This window comes from Triticum aestivum, chromosome 6B, assembly GCF_018294505.1.
Source record: "Triticum aestivum cultivar Chinese Spring chromosome 6B, IWGSC CS RefSeq v2.1, whole genome shotgun sequence".
Classification (NCBI taxonomy): domain Eukaryota; kingdom Viridiplantae; phylum Streptophyta; class Magnoliopsida; order Poales; family Poaceae; genus Triticum; species Triticum aestivum.
This window is the reverse complement of record NC_057810.1, coordinates 204,605,912-204,612,859: the sequence shown is the minus strand read 5'-3', so window position 1 is coordinate 204,612,859 and position 6,948 is coordinate 204,605,912.

Here is a 6,948-nt window from a genome sequence, read left to right as displayed (position 1 = left end):
CACGGTTTCTTTGCTCCCTCTTTTCCCCCTTTTCCTCTTCTTCTCGGATGCCACAACTAGACGTTGGAGCCCAGGAGCCAGACGCCACCGTCAACGATGACTCCTACTACACTGGAGGTGCCTACTACTACATGCAGGCCGCTAACGACGACCAGGAGTAGTTTAGGAGGATCCCAGGCAGGAGGCATGCGCCTCTTTCGATCTGTATCCCAGTTTGTGCTAGCCATCTTATGGCAACTTGTGCGGATATGGTCTTTCTTGTAGTTTGCCGATCACGGTTTGTATCGCTTTGGGGTTCTTTTTCCTTTTTTCCTTGCCCATGCATAGCTTTGGTCTTACATGACTTTGCTATTCGTCGGCGAGGTTTTGTGTGCGTGTGTTAGTGTTGGCTGTGTGCATCTTAGCTATGCAGAGGTCGGGTGTGTGCTCATTGTGTTTGTATCCTCTTGATGCTTCATCTTGAGTCAATAAAGTCCACCCTTTATCAAAAAAATCTTATGGCAACTTGTTTAACCTATGTTTGTACTCAGATATTGTTGCTTCCGCTGACTCGTTTATGTTCAAGCACTTGTATTCGAGCCCTCGAGGCCCCTGGCTTGTAATATGATGCTCGTATGACTTATTTTACTTTTAGAGTTGTGTTGTGATATCTTCTCGTGAATCCCTGATCTTGATCGTACACATTTGCATGCATGATTAGTGTACGATTGAATCGGGGGCGTCATAACCAAGCTAGATCTTCAACAACCAAGAGTGATTGTGGTTCACGAAGGCCGACCAAAGGTTTGGAGATCGTCGAAAAGTATCTACCATGAGTGAAATCAACTAGAGTTTGATCAGCTCTGAGTTGAAGGAGAATAGGGCGAAGAGAGTTTATCTTCTGTGTTAAATCACAACCCCTCCAACCAGACGTAGTCCTTTGGCAGAAGGGCGAACTGGTCTACCAAATCTCTCTGCCGCCATCGAGCACCACTGGTTCAATCTACTTTACTACATTACGTTCGGCAGTTTACTTTCGTGCTCTATGTCAATAGGCTATCTGATCATTATATATCTGTTGCATATCATTCGTATCTATCATCCCTGTCATTCCCTTCAGTTATCATTTGTTACTCACCCTGTTGCACTTTAATCATTTTGTGTTCCCATTCCATTCATATGCATTCTGTTCGCTCTGTATCATTTTCATTCACCGTGTTATAATTATGTCTTGTGTTCACTCACTGTATCTCATTTATCATCTATGACATGTTACTTCATCTATTAGCATATTGCATTACTGTTAGGACCGAGAGTATATCGACCAGAGGGGGTGAATGGGAGATTCAATTTTTTTCGAAAGCTTTGAACCTAAATCCAATCACAGCAGCGGAATGAAGTGTTGAAGGAAATGGAAAGAATCAATCTTCTTCATCAGAAGCATATTAATCGATATAAACATTGACAACAGTACGAGCTTGATAAATTACAGGTTTAACTACAATGAGATTAATGCAACATGCAAATAAATGTAGCAGAATGAGACACATCATAAAAGGTACTGAACAAAATGATATAGAACTATTTCACAAGTGAAAATGAAATACAGGATGGTGACGAAGGAATACAGGCGATGATAATGAACGGTGATGAACATAGATACACAACATGGTGGCAACAAAACAAAATGATCAAGTAATCTATCGGCATAGAGCACGAATAATAATTGTTGAAGGAAATGTTGTGAATTAGAAATGACCAGTGGCGCTCAATGGTGACAGAGAGATTTGGTAGACCAGTTCACCCTTCTACCAAAGGGATACGTCTGGTTGGAGGGGTTGTGACTTAACACGAAAGATAAACTCTCTTCACGCTATTCTCCTTCAATGTAGAGCTGACCAGACTCAGGTTGATTTCACTCGTGGTAGATCTTGTCGGCGATCTCCAAACCTTTGGCCGACCTTCATGAATACTATGTTGATTTCATGGCCAATGGTCCAAAGGTAACACATCCCGAGTATGTTGATTTCAAAGGTAACACATCCCGAGTATGTTGATTTCAATAGTGATGAAGATGACTTGCTAGGTGATGATGATTTACTTGTTGACAACTCTAGTGATGAATACTATGATGAAACGTCAATTAATCGTGCTAAACAAGATAAAACGAATGACAATGATAAGGAGAAGATTGAGCTTCTAAATAAAGAACTAAACACTCTTAAGTTAGCTCATGAAACTATCTTCGAGAATCATCGAGAACTTTTAAGGGCTCATGAGAAGTTACGCTTTGAAAAGCTCAATCTTGAGCAAGAGCATGAGTTCTTAAAGGCAATCAATGACGATCTTCGCAAGAAAAGTTCTTCTTATATTGCCAAGCATTTACTCTTATCCACTTACATGCCTCAAGTCAAGTCTAGTAACAAGAACAAGGAAGATTCTTCCTCTAGTAGTAACAAAGATTATGCTAAATTAAATATTGCTGCTTCTAGTAGTTCTCTTGATTCCACTAATGATTCTTTTAGCCAAGTTACACTTGAGAAAGAAAATAGCTTATTGAAGGGAATTATAGAGAAAGGTGTATACAAGAGTCTTGCCGGGAGTAAGCAATTCGAGGAAATTGTACGCAAGCAAGGAAGGCACCGGAAGAATCAAGGTGTTGGTTTTGAACGAAAGTTCAATGCCAATGGAGTTGAGTGGGAAGAAGATCAATACCCCAAGACGAAGGTTGTTCCTCAACAAGAGAAGTATGACCCTACTTCCTTCAAGGGAACACAAACGCAAGATGATATTCCACCACAAGACCACAAGAACAAAGGCAAGGACAAGCTTCAAGAGGAGATTGATGCATTTGAAGAAGCACCCAAGGCCTTGGTCAAGTGGGTTCCCAAGACTACGTCAAGTTCTACTTCATCAAGTACAACTACAACTCCAAGGATTCTCATCAAGATGATGTGGATCCCGAAGAAGAAGAACTAGAGAGTTCTTGAGGGTGACTCCGCCAACATTCTTCACTCATATCATTATGGCAAGAACAAGTGCAATCAACTTCCACATCTTGCACTAGTTCAAGGAGTCACAAACCCTCATGTTGGTAAGGCAAGGGACAAGGTAACCTAATGATTTCATGGACATCATCTTGTGTGTGCATCACTCTATGTCTATGGATATTCTTGTTTGTTCCTTGTGGGACTAACCCATGTAGGTATGTTGAAAGTGCAACTCACTCCAAAGGATTGCTCCAAATGATCTACATCAACATTGAGCATTCACATCTTCAACACCTACATGAAGTCATCAGCGACAAAACCCGAGGTTAGTTCATCCCTCTAAAAGGGGATCTCACATCTAGGGGGAGCTTAACTCTAAGAATTGAGTCAAAGCAACTCTAATGGTGTGAACACATCAATGCATTATGTAAAAGTGGTAACCGCACTTGAGCTTAAACGATGAGTATGACCTATGATCAAATGTTCTCATTTGACTCCTAAGTCAATATACTCATATATAGATGACCTAGTCATCGCCAATTGTTTGATAGATGCTAGAATTGGTTGTGCATGCTTTGCCACATATTTCATTTGTCATTTTATTGTGTGAGCATGTTGGTTGCATATTTTACTCATTCGAGGACATCCACTTGTTGTTTTGATTGATTGGTTTCTTTTTCTTTGGCCAAGTGGATGGACAAGAATGCCTAAGAACCTTCTCTAGCTATCTATGCTTTTCTCGTCTCAAACTCTATTCATGCTACATCACAAAATTTGATCAAGTCAGATTCGAACCACTCTGTGTGAGGAGCACTCGGAGTCCCCGATTCATCAGAGACTTAAACTTCCAAAACTTCTTTGTGATTCTTGGTCTGACCGATTCCTCCATTTCGGTCCCACCGAGATCACTAAGCCGATCTAGGTTTTCAATCTCGGTGCAACCGATTTGAACTTTTTGGTCCCACCGAGTTGAAGTAACTGTATACAGTTATGCATCTCGGTGTCACCGAGTTGTTCCACTCGGTCACACCGACAGGGTCGGGCTATATATATAGTCACGGGCAAAAATTTGGAAATTCCTCCAAACCCCTTCGCCCGCGCATTGCTCACTCTGCCTCCAGGGTCTCCGGATCGTCTCCTCGTCGCCAGCCGCCTCCTGTCGCTGGTCTCCGCCGCCGTCAACGGATTTCACCCCTGCCGTTGCCGCATAGCGAGTTCATCGCCGAGCTAGGGTATGGACTCGATCATAGTGCAATCTTCGTCTGATTCCTAGCACATTGTGTTCATCATGTATCTTGCCACGATTGAAACACTCCTATCCAGTCAATATGATCCTTAGAATAGATGTGATTTAAGAATTTAGGGTTAGGTTTTCACCGAAACCATCTCGGACCCACCGAGTTGAAAAACTCGGTCCCACCGATTTGGCTAACGCCATTGCACTAGTAACTGTCGGTCTGACCGAGAATTACAAATCGATGTGACCGATTTTAGAACTTTGTGAAACCCTAGCAGTCTCGGCGCCACCGAACTGTGACTCAGTCTGACCAAGTTCACTAGTGTAGGTTCCAAAACTGCTTCGGTATCACCGAGTTTGAAAATCGATAGATCCGAAATGCTTTCTGTGGAAACTAAAACTAAGTTTTTTGAATCATTTTTTTGCAAAAATCTCTGCATTTTGTGATGCTCATCCATTCTATCTCATCTATAACTATTCACATGGTCAGCAGTCAGTGATTTGCAGCATGTCAGACCAAAGTGATAGTCAAAACAAGTCAGCAGAACAGATTCACATGAGTGAGGGCACTAGTCCCTCTAGCAGCTCAGATGATGGGAGCAGAAGCACTCCAAGCAACTTGCCCAAAGCAGCCACAAGAGCAAGAAGGAAGAGAACCTCAGACTCTAAGGATGAGGATTATGTGGCTGTTGAAGATGAGGCTACTTCCAAGAAGGTAGTGCTCAAAAAGGTGCACAACTCAACTTCAGTAAAGCCAGGCATGAAGATCAAAAGGCCAGTAAGAAGACAGCCAAAGTCCAAAGCCAGAGCATCAACTCAAGTACCTAAAAAGCCTGATCCCAAAGAGCCAGCTGCAGAAGGAAAGAAAAGGAAGAATGTTGGAAATATGCCCTAGAGGCAATAATAAAAGTGTTATTATTATATTTCCTTGTTCATGATAATTGTCTTTTATTCATGCTATAACTGTATTATCCGGAAATCGTAATACACGTGTGAATACATAGACCACAATATGTCCCTAGTGAGCCTCTAGTTGACTAGCTCGTTGTGATCAACAGATAGTCATGGTTTCCTGGCTATGGACATTGGATGTCGTTGATAACGGGATCACATCATTAGGAGAATGATGTGATGGACAAGACCCAATCCTAAGCCTAGCACAAAGATCGTGTAGTTCGTTTTGCTAGAGATTTGCCAATGTCAAGTATCTCTTCCCTTGACCATGAGAGCGTGTAACTCCTGGATACCGTAGGAGTGCTTTGGGTGTATCAAACGTCACAACGTAACTGGGTGACTATAAAGGTGCACTACAGGTATCTCCGAAAGTATCTATTGTTTTATGCGGATCGAGACTGGGATTTGTCACTCCGTGTAAACGGCGAGGTATCTCTGGGCCCACTCTGTAGGACATCATCATATGCGCAATGTGACCAAGGAGTTGATCACGGGATGATGTGTTACGGAACGAGTAAAGTGACTTGCCGGTAACGAGATTGAACAAGGTATTGGATACCGACGATCGAATCTCGGGCAAGTAACATACCGATAGACAAAGGGAATTGAATACGGGATTGATTAAGTCCTTGACATCGTGGTTCATCCGATGAGATCATCGTGGAGCATGTGGGAGCCATCATGGGTATCCAGATCCCGTTGTTGGTTATTGACCAGAGAACGTCTCGGTCATGTCTGCATGTCTCCCGAACCCGTAGGGTCTACACACTTAAGGTTCGATGACGCTAGGGTTATAAAGGAAGTTTGTATGTGGTTACCGAATGTTGTTCGGAGTCCCGGATGAGATCTCGGACGTCACGAGGAGTTCCGGAATGGTCCGGAGGTAAAGATTTATATATGGGAAGTCCTATTTTGGCCACCGGAAAATGTTCGGGATTTTTCGGTATTGTACCGGGAAGATTCTAGAAGGTTCCGGAGTGGGGCCCACCTGCATGGGGGGACCCACATGAACGTGGGTAGTGGGGGCAAGGCCCCACACCCCTGGTCAAGGCGCACCAAGATCCCCCCTTAGAAGGAATAAGATCATATCCCGAAGGGATAAGATCAAGATCCCTAAAAAGGGGGGATAACAATCGGTGAGGAAGGAAATGATGGGATTTCTTTCCTCCCACCTTGGCCAACGCCCCAATGGACTTGGAGGGCAAGAAACCAGCCCCTCCACCCCTATATATAGTGGGGAGACGCATGGGAGCTGAAGACGAAGTTCTGGCGCAGCCCTCCCCCTCTCACAAGTACTCCTCCTCTCCCGCGGTGCTTGGCGAAGCCCTGCAGGATTGCCACGCTCCTCCACCACCACCACGCCGTTGTGCTGCTGTTGGATGGAGTCTTCCTCAACCTCTCCCTCTCTCCTTGCTGGATCAAGGCGTGGGATACGTCACCGGGCTGTACGTGTGTTGAACGCGGAGGTGCCGTCCGTTCGGCACTAGGATCATCGGTGATTTGAATCACGACGAGTACGACTCCATCAACCCCGTTCACTTGAACGCTTCCGCTTAGAGATCTACAAGGGTATGTAGATGCACTCTCTTTCTACTCGTTGCTGGTCTCTCCATAGATAGATCTTGGTGACACGTAGGAAAATTTTGAATTTCTGCTACGTTCCCCAACAGTGGCATCATGAGCTAGGTCTATTGCATAGATTCTTTGCACGAGTAGAACACAAAGTAGTTGTGGGCGTTGATTTTGTTCAATATGCTTGCCGTTACTAGTCCAATCTTGTTTCGACAG